At 39.6% G+C, this 10481-nt stretch overlaps 1 pseudogene; it reads left to right on the plus strand.

The window, feature by feature from the left end:
• The first annotated feature begins 3771 nt into the window (after nucleotides 1-3771).
• On the plus strand, nucleotides 3772-3891 carry LOC132616246 (5S ribosomal RNA; annotated as a pseudogene).
• Nucleotides 3892-10481: the final 6590 nt, after the last annotated feature.

Consider the following 10481-nt stretch of genomic DNA (forward strand, 5'->3'; position numbering starts at 1 on the left):
AATTCTAAAGAAGGTCCGTTTACCCAAAAGTCAACCTCGGGTCAACCCCTTTTCACTTCAAGTCTATATTTTTCCCAAAGTTGCCTGAATCCAGTCTAGACACCTCGGGAAGTATGTCAACGGTGCCCTCGATTTAAAAGTGAGCCAATCAATGCTCGGGAACGAGCAAAAGTTCCAAAAGAACTATAACGACCAAACGGGTCGTTACACATACATTATTGCATTGCACTTGGCTTCTATTGTGATACTCTTGTGATGTACGTGTGATATACAGATTCAGACTGAGTATTTAAGAGTGGACACAATTGGCTTTAGATGTTATAACCTAGGTGATGATGTGTACTTGATTTTTGGCTTGTGTTTGACTTATACCTTGATTGATTACCTCCTTATCTTACTTTATTGAATTGATATGTGTTAGCTAAACTTAATCAGCCTATGTTACCTACCAGTACTTGTTGTATGTGCTGACCAGCACTTGCTGCATTCTTTTATGAATACATAGTTCCAGGTAGGATCGACCTCTGTTTCTCGTGGCTAATAGCGGACCAGAGTTGCTGCTTAAAGTCTTACAGGGTGAGCACGGGGACATCTGCCACTTTGGAGATTCTTCCTTATTTTATGTCTTATTTACATTCTGAGACATATTCAGACATTTGATGTATTATAAGGAGCAAGCATTATTAAGTATATTTAATGAGGAAGGATGTATATACGGTATACCGGAAGGTTTTATAAGGAAATGAGTGGAAGAAATGAAGTAGTATGACTTTGGAGAAAGGATGGGTAATGTTTTGTGTGAAAATTTTGGTCCAACTTGGGGGACGAATATCTCTTAGCATATGAAGTGTTTTAAGGTAAAACGAAATCCTAAAATGAAGTTCGTCGAGTCTAGTTTCCAACGCAACAAACTGCTCATCGATTGGACTTCGGAGTAGAGAATTATGGACGTTACAAGTTCAGCTGATAGAGTAGAAACGCGTGCTACAGTACTACAGTACCGACTTGCAACAGTACGCTACAGTAAAATGCTACAGTGAGCCCGACCCGAATATGACCCTTATAAAAAGGGTAAGAACCCCCTCTTTTCACCAGATTTAGCCCAGAAATTTCAAGAAATTTAAAGAGAGAGGGAGAAGGAATAAAAAAGTGAGCAATTTTCAAGTAGCGAAGTAGTGGTTTAGGTCCGGGTAACGCATGGTTATGATTCTACTGTTGTTTTGCGGTGGATTTTAGCGTGGATACTGAGGATATTGCAGTCTTAACAAGAAAGAAGGTATGAGTCTTTCTCTTTTGGTATTATTTAAGACTTAATTACGGAGATAAAGTCGTTAAATAATTGTGTAGTAAGTTGGTTAGTTATGTAAGTTAGAAAACAGCGTGTGGGCTGTTTTATGGTACATATTGGTGTTGGAAATGATGTTATTGATATTGGTGTTGTTGTTGTTGTTGTTGGTGGCTGAATTGAGATTCCGGGCTACACATATAAACAGGGGAGGTGCTGCCCAAATTTCGGCAGATTATAAGTGGATTTATTTGAAGGACTAAGACAAGCATATAACGATGAGTCTAACGATTGTGTAAATCCTCTAAAATGTAGACTTATGAGCTTGGAAAAATAAACGTAGCCAATAGGAGGTGGAACAGGTATGTTACGGCTCGTCCCCTTTCTTTCAAAGGCATGATTCCTATGGTATGACTTCATAAATATTTCCGTAACCTTCTTTTCTTCAAAAGCTAAAAGTCCATGGTTCTTAAAACTTCTGATGATGTCAAGGATAGGAATGATTTTACGATGGTGACGACGATAATGATGATTTTGTATTTTAAGAACTCAAGTGTATGATTTCAAAGTGAGTATGAGAATGTGGAGCTACATCTAGATTTTCTCAATTTTATTCATTGATGATGACTCTACTTCTAAAGGCTCCAAAGTGTACGTTAAGTTACCCGTTCTTTCTTTACGGCATGAATTACATAAACTGAGCGAACGACGAACATATATGACTCCAAGGAACTCTAGTTCTCAATAGTGCTTAACATGATAGTCGCCTTTAATTCTCAAGTGTTGGTTCATTCTGATTATTCTATTGAGTCTCAGATGATGATTTAGTTTGCATATGGTTGCTCATGATATTCTACTCGTGCATACCGTTAATATATCATTCACCGAGTCCCGGGCCGGGTACGTATTCGTGCACAGTTTCATTGCATTGTTCACCGAGTCCTCTCATCTCATAAGGTACAGATGCATTGGTATCCTTAATTATCATATTTGTCTCCTGTCATCTTCTACTCAGACATGATCTTCATTATTGTACTTCATGCTTTACATACTCAGTACATTTTCCATACTGACCCCCTTTCTTCGGGGGCTGCGTTTCATGCCCGCAGGTACAGACACCCAGTTTGGTGATCCTTTGGCTTAGGACTTCTGCCCAGCTACTTGGAGAGCTCCATCGTTCCAGAGCTTGAGATATTTTGGTACAGATCCTTTTGACATAGGCTCTGTTATACTCTTAGAGGTCTGTAGATATATATGGGTTGTGTATATACGGTTTGGTCTGCTATATCGATGTAGTTCGTCTTGGATGTCCCCGTGTATAGTAGCAGCCTTGTCGGCTTGCATATTTGTTATGTTTTGGTTAGCTGCGGCTCCTCAGGAGACAGGTTCATTCCGATATATGGCATTATGATTTTACAACATGCTTTTACAGATTTCCACATTGTCCTTAGCATCAGTTTGTTTATATCTAATAGGTTCGTATACGAGTGTCCAACTCGGGCACTAGTCATGGCCCACCGATTTGGGTCGTGACAAAAGTGGTATCAGAGCAGTTCATCCTTGGAGTGTCTACAGACCGTGTCTAGTAGAGTCTTGTTTATTGGTGTGTTGTGCACCACATCTATAAACAGGTAGCTACAGGACATTTAGGATGTCATCTTTCTTTCGGATCATAGACCGTGCAGTAGAGCCAAGGATAGGAAAGCTCGTTCTTGGTACGAATTTTGTTAAATTGCAGGATTGTATTGGAGATGAGGAAAAGTTCAGTTAATGAGAGCGTAAGTGAGGCTTCGAAGGGGGACATGAGGCCCGTATCGCCTGTCGACTCAGGATCGAGGATGTCAATAGGTATAAGAAAGAGCATCAGTTATACCATTGAGGTGAACCCATCGGAGAATGTGGCTCCAGTAAGAGGAGACCCGACTGAGATGTCATATGACAAAAACCCGTTTAAGGGTCACGAGACTCCTGTGGATGAAGACGTAATTGAGGACGTACAAAGTTGGCACATCTAGATTTTCCTTACGTTTCAGCATTATGTTAGGCCAGACTAGTAGACGGTGGGAAGACAAGGATGAAGAGCACACCTCACTCTATAGCCCACCAGATCAGGCTAACGGCCGATCGGCTACAGGTATACGTGTTCTTATTGGAACTTCCTATGTGCGTATGTATTTACTTCAGGGTAATACTGAATAGTGATGAGCGAAAATCCTAAAGGGGATCAGTGACTTGAGTATTTGGAAGTAGCTGCGATCAAGATGCCTTCGCCACCATTGGGAATCTTGAAAGATATGATGAAAAGTAGTCATACATGCAGATTGAAGGTAAAAATTGAGGATTTCAAAAACCAAAATAGCATTTGCTTAGTCGGACGAGTAACAGATCCTTTCTAATTCGGAGGGAGATGCATTACGAGAATGTTTTGGAATCTGTTAAAACTTCAACTTGCTTTAGGTTATGTGAGGAAGGTGACGCAGTAAGGTGTATGCGACTATACCAGCACTAACGCACCGGATCCCATTAGCACTCCAAGGTTAAGCGTGCTGGGGTGAGAGAAATACTAGGATGGGTGACCCCCTGGGAAGTATATTAAGAGTCTTACAAATTCAGACATAAGAGACATATGAGAAGCTAGAGTAGCCTAAGGAAAATTGGAGTATGCAGAGTGGTTAGAAACCATAAAAGGTCGCGAAGGATGAGGCGGACTAGACCGACAAAGAGAAGAAAAAAAGTGCATCACAGCTCTAGAATTAGGATGAGTTCGAATAGTATTGGGAAGTACTTTGTAAGCGAGGCGTTAGTAAACATATATATATATGTGTGTGTGTGTGTGTGTGTGTGTGTGTGTGTGTGTATGATGTGCCATATGTGGCTGCGCCAACCGGTATATGTGTCCCAGTAACCGACGTTGCGGTATACTGAAGGCATCAATCGAAAAGGGTAGTGAAGTTCAAGTGATAGATGTTACAAGGTAAGTTGATGATATTGTCACCACAAGCTACAGTTGGAAAGTCCTAATGCAACAACATCACGGAAAGGAAGAAAGTGAATATATAGAAAGTAAAGAGATTAGAATGCCTTGAGAAAAAAAAGTGTAAGAAACGAGGGTAAGTGAAGCTTCCAAGAGGGACAATGGGTAAGGAAAAGGACTATTTGGATAAAATTCGAAGGTAGACATGCGAAAGGGATAAAGTATGGTAGTGTGAAACAAAAGATAAATGTGTGGGGTCAGAAAACAGACTTCGATAAGTGGGACTAAAGGATAGTAATCACAAATAAGGATGTGAAGTAAGAGAGAGAATGATCAGGCCTTGCAATGATACTAAGAGATTTCCAGCTCTCGAGAGGTGTCTAAAGGGATAAATGTGTAGTCATACTGACACGGTTGCCTCGAAAACGGAGAAGCTTTCCTAAAAGATGATTTAAGAATAGAACGGATTTGCACGTTTAAAGGAATATTTTACGAACGTTAGGGTCGATTCTATAAAATAACAAGTGGAGAAGGGCGCTCGGGGAGGAAGGAACTCAAGGAAAGTTTGAGGATGAAAGCAGGAAAGGTACACTAATGGGCTGGTCAAAAGAAGAAGAAAGGAAGAAAAGAAAAATTGAGCAATCACCAAGGACAAGCGAGAGGTTAATAAACTAACAAAGCTAACCGGGAGGTAGTACATCAATGACATGGGATGAGGATAAGGAATACCGAGGTTTAATTATAAAGGAAATAGAAGGATATATGGGAAATATTCATGAGTATGGAATAGCCTTGGTGGAAGGAAGGAGAAGAAAGAAGAGGGTATATTTGCAAGGAATTCATGACACGAACAAGAAGTGGCAGAACACTGGAAGAACTACAACGCATAGGTGGGACGCAAATAAGTAGTCAAGGAAAATTTCAGATAAGTGAGCCAAGAGAATAAAAGGATTGATAGTGGAAGGGGAAAAGTGTAGCATGTTAACCCTCAATGATATCTTGTAGACGTAGAGTGAAACCGGAAACTCAGAGTAAGAAGAATTTCAGTGATAATAGTTGTGGAGGAAGACGAGGGATAAAAAGAGCAAAGTGTGACCAAACGTTCCATAAAATGTTTTGATGGATTCCAATGTTTCCATCAACCCGTTGATTCGGGAAATGTTCAGTCATAAAAGGTAGAAGTAGAAAGGCCTTAAAAAAGGCAGCGAGAATGGGTCTGTAATGCATAAGCGCTTCATTCAAATGCAAAGCCCTTGATTAGTAGAAAGGAAAATAAGTCAAGCTATAGGATGAGAGAATTCCGGTATTATAAGAGACCAAACGAGTCGAAGGATCGTTAGGGTAGGCCGATGACTACTGATACTCGGGAGTTACTAGTGTATAAGAACACCCTTAAAAGTGTGGGGGGGGGGGGGGGGGGCAGGGCAGATCTAGTCCTGAAATGAGGTATGGCATTGTCAAAAGTCCAAGTAAAGAAAAAGGTTAGCTTAAGGAGGCCAAAATTCGGGACGTAGTGGCATACCAAGAATGCATTAAGAGGGAGCAGGAACGAATTAAAGATAAGCATAGCACAAAGCAGGTATGGAAAGGAATTAAAATGGATCAAGAGAATACTTCATGCGGACGTGAGATATGATATTTCTACACCAGGGAAATTTGTGTTGCACCTAAATTGGCAGCGACGTATCCTAAAGAGTAATAAAAAGAGTAAGAAAGTTCTGCAAGCTAACTACAAAGACAATGATGAAATGGATGATGAGTACAAAGGACACTTTGGGTTACAACGGAAGAAAATCTTGATATTAAAGGAAAAATATAAGAATCTTAACAAAGGGAGTAACGATAAGCGGTTTGGCGATCTCTAAAGAGAGGAAGAACGATGTGGGTGCAGATAGAAAGGCAGCAGCATCAATAGAAATTAGAAAGTATATCATGGGTCACTAACCATACTGAGCATAAGGGTATGTATTATAGAATTATATGAACCATCAGCGTAAGGTTATGCCCCACAGATGGGAATGTACACACCGGAAAGCCAACAAGGAATGACAGCTAACTAAGTGATCACTGGAATAAGGAAGTCAAGGGTAAGTATACCATACTGATGTTGGAAAGAAGCTATGGTAAAGTGAGAATTGCCCTAACCTTATAATTATAAGTTATATTGCAAGATTTGAGGAAAAGGAATTAAAGAGAGAGTTTGACAAGAACTCGAAGATATTGTGAGCTATAGACCAGTTCGAACTATGATTATTGGTTCATCGCAACATATAATCCTGCTACGAGGAATAATAGAGATGGTGATGGAACATTAGGAAGGTACGTATTTAAGAAATCGTATTGAGGATATGGTTATAACCTATCATGGAAAGGAATTAAGACGGATGGTTGAAGAAACGCAACAATTAAGAGTAAGGATTTTTCAATAGAAGAGTAATGTTGAACAAGCAACGGGACATTAGTATAAGAAAATCTATGATGAAGCGGAAAGCTTGGCTGATGAATTACGAGGGGATAATCTTGCACGTATCTAGGCTCAACAAGTACAAGTAGGGATAGCCAAGATAGCATCGGAGGAGTCAACAAGAGAAAGAAGAAAGTGCGGTATTCAAGCAAGGGAGTTATCCGTTAATAAAGAAATGAGGAACGAAGAGGAAGGACGCTCGCAAGACGGCGAGTAACCGTGGTGTGGCTAGTTAAACCACAGGAAGGAAGACAGTATGAGAATGGAATACTAGCTAACTTGTATACATGAGGATTGAAGACTGTAGGACTCACAAATGAATTTGATAAGGAGCTAAGAAAGAACAGGACGAAACTGACAAAATTATAGTATAAGTATATGGTAATCGAACAAAAATTCAATGAGGATATTGAGGATTGGCTCACTACAACATTCGAGGACTAATGTTTTTAAGGGGGGAAGGATGTTACACCCCGTATCTTCGAAGAAGCACTTATCAAATTTGAAACATAAGTACGTTGAGTTATGGTTAAGTAAAGCCACTTTGGAATATAAGGAGCAAGCATTATTAAGTATATTTAATGAGGAAGGATGTATATAAGGTATACCGGAAGGTTTTATAAGGAAATGAGTGGAAGAAATGAAGTAGTATGACTTTGGAGAAAGGATGGGTAATGTTTTGTGTGAAAACTTTAGTCAAACTTGGGGGACGAATATCTCTTAGCATATGAAGTGTTTTAAGGTGAAACAAAATCCTAAAATGAAGTTCGTGGAGTCCAGTTTTCAACGCAACAAACCGCTCGTCGATAGGACTTTGGAATAGAGATTTATGGACGTTACAAGTTCAGCTGACAGAGCAGTAACCGACTTGCAACAGTACTGCTACAGTGACTCGACCCGAATTTGACCCTTATAAAAAGGGTAGGAACCCCCTTTTTTCACCAGATTTAGCCCAGAAATTTCCAGAAATTTAAAGAGATAGAAGGAGAGGGAATAAAAAAGTGAGCAATTTTCAAGTAGCGGAGTAGTGGTTTAGGTCCGGGTAACGCATGGTTGTGATTCTAGTGTTGTTTTGCAGTGGATTTTAGCGTTGATACTGGGGATATTGCGGTCTTCACAAGAAATAAGGTATGAATCTTTCTCTTTTGGTATTATTTAAGACTTAATTACGGAGATAAAGTCGTTAAATAATTGTGTAGTAAGTTGGTTAGTTATGGATGTTGGAAAACAGCGTGTGGGCTGTTTTATGGTACATATTGGTGTTGGAAATGATGTATTGATATTGGTATTGTTGTTGTTGTTGTTGGTTGCTGAATTGAGATTCCGGGCTAAGAATATAAACAGGGGAGGTGCTGCCCGAATTTCGGCAGATTATAAGTGGATTTATTTGAAGGACTAAGACAAGCGTATAACGATGAGTCTAACGATTGTGTAAATCCTCTTAAATGTAGACTTGCGAGCTTGGACAAATAAACGTAGCCAATAGGAGGTGGAACAGGTATGTTAAGGCCCGTCCCCTTTCTTTCAAAGGCATGATTCCTATGGTATGACTTCATAAATGTTTCTGCAACCTTCTTGTCTTCAAAAGCTAAAAGTCCATGGTTCTTAAAACTTCTGATGATGTCAAGGATAGGAATGATTTTACGATGGTGACGACGATGATGATGATTTTGTATTTTAAGAACTCAAGTGTATGATTTCAAAGTGAGTGTGAGAATGTGGAGCTATATCTAGATTTTCTCAATTTTATTCATTGATGATGACTCTACCTCTAAAGGCTCCAAAGTGTACGTAAAGTTACCTGTTCTTTCTTTATGGCATGAATTACATAAACTGAGCGAACGACGAACATATATGACTCTAAGGAACTCTAGTTCTCAGTAGTGCTTGACATGATAGTCGTCTTTAATTCTCAAGTGTTGGTTCATTCTGATTATTCTATTGAGTCTCAGATGATGATTTAGTTTGCATATGGTTGCTCATGATATTCTAGTCATGCATACCGTTAATATATCAATCACCGAGTCCCGGGCCGGGTGCGTATTCGTGTACAGTTTTATTGCATTGTTCACCGAGTCCCTCACTAGAGGGTCGGGTACGGTATAAATATGATGATTTCACCGAGTCCCTCACTAGAGGGCCGGGTACGGTATATATATGATTATTTCACCGAGTCCCTCACTAGAGGGTCGGGTACGGTATATATATGATGATTTCACCGAGTCCCTCACTAGAGGGTCGGGTACGATATATTATATATATGCATTACTCTTATCTCATAAGGCACAGATGCATTGGTATCCTTTATTATCATACTTGTCTCCTGTCATCTTCTACTCAGACATGATTTTCATTATTGTACTTCATGCTTTACATACTCAGTACATTTTCCGTACTGATCCCCTTTCTTCGGGGGCTGCGTTTTATGCCCGCAGGTACAGACACCCAGTTTGGTGATCCTTCGGCTTAGGACTTCTGCCCAGCTGCTTGGAGAGCTCCATCGTTCCGGAGCTTGAGATATTTTGGTACAGATCCTTTTGACATAGGCTTTGTTATACTCTTAGAGGTCTGTAGACATATGTGGATTGTGTATATACGGTTTGGTCCGCTATATCGATGTAGTTCGTCTTGGATGTCCCCGTGTATAGTGGCAGCCTTGTCGGCTTGCTAATTTGTTATGTTTTGGTTAGCTGCGGCTCCTCAGGAGACAGGTTCATTATGATATATGGCATTATGATTCTACTGCATGCTTTTACATATTTCCACATTATCCTTAGCATCAGTCTGATTATATCTAATAGGTTCGTATACGAGTGTCCAACTCGGGCACTAGTCATGGCCCACCGATTTGGGTCATGACAAGGACTCCGATCTAAAATAATGACAACATAACTATCATCATACGAAAAGAAAACTAGGATACAACTTATCGAGTGACAAGCTCATCTCCTAGAAACTACTAGTAATTTCCTACTTCCTTCAAACCATTCAACAACAACACAACCAGATCCCCATGATTAATTTACAATCATAGAACATCATACATAGTATCTCAAAACAGGCCAACAATCTATATTTAATTTCAGACCACAGATTCGTAAATTACTACTTCTATAACAAAATCAAGACTTGAATAAACTCAAATACACTTGTGGCTTTTGATCACTGTCTTGTGAGTTCTGACCAACAACATACCTTAGATGCTCACACAAGCTCGCAGAAGATCGTAGATGAAAGGTTGAACCTTCGTTGGTCTTGCGCATCCCGTCACCTTCTTCACTACGAAGAAATCCCCGATTTGCTTGGGTTTGGGAGAAAAGAAAGTAAGCATAGGGCTGACGCATTTTATCCCCTCGCTTGACCGTTTTATTTTCTTCCCAAAATTTATTAAGAGAGACATTTCTATGGTAAGCTCTCTAGCAACCTGATCATGCAGATTTTTGTTTCTTTCCATTCAACAAGAATGAGTTGCTATTATTAAATATAGTCTTATCTATATCTCATCTTTTCCCATAATGCATGTGTCCTTGGGCACATAATTATTAATGCCCACATGTTTTCCAATAACAATAGCAACGTGCAACCTCTATATGTAGTCCATTTAATCCCATTATTAAAGATTAATAGTGGTCCACTATCAATATAATATAAAATCAGAGTTTTCCCCATTACTTTTGATGTTTATGTGTATGCATCGTTACAAACACACATATATATATTGTCCCAATAGTAAACATTCATCCTTTCTACATTTTATT

Source organism: Lycium barbarum, chromosome 10 (genome assembly GCF_019175385.1).
Source record: "Lycium barbarum isolate Lr01 chromosome 10, ASM1917538v2, whole genome shotgun sequence".
NCBI lineage: Eukaryota > Viridiplantae > Streptophyta > Magnoliopsida > Solanales > Solanaceae > Lycium > Lycium barbarum.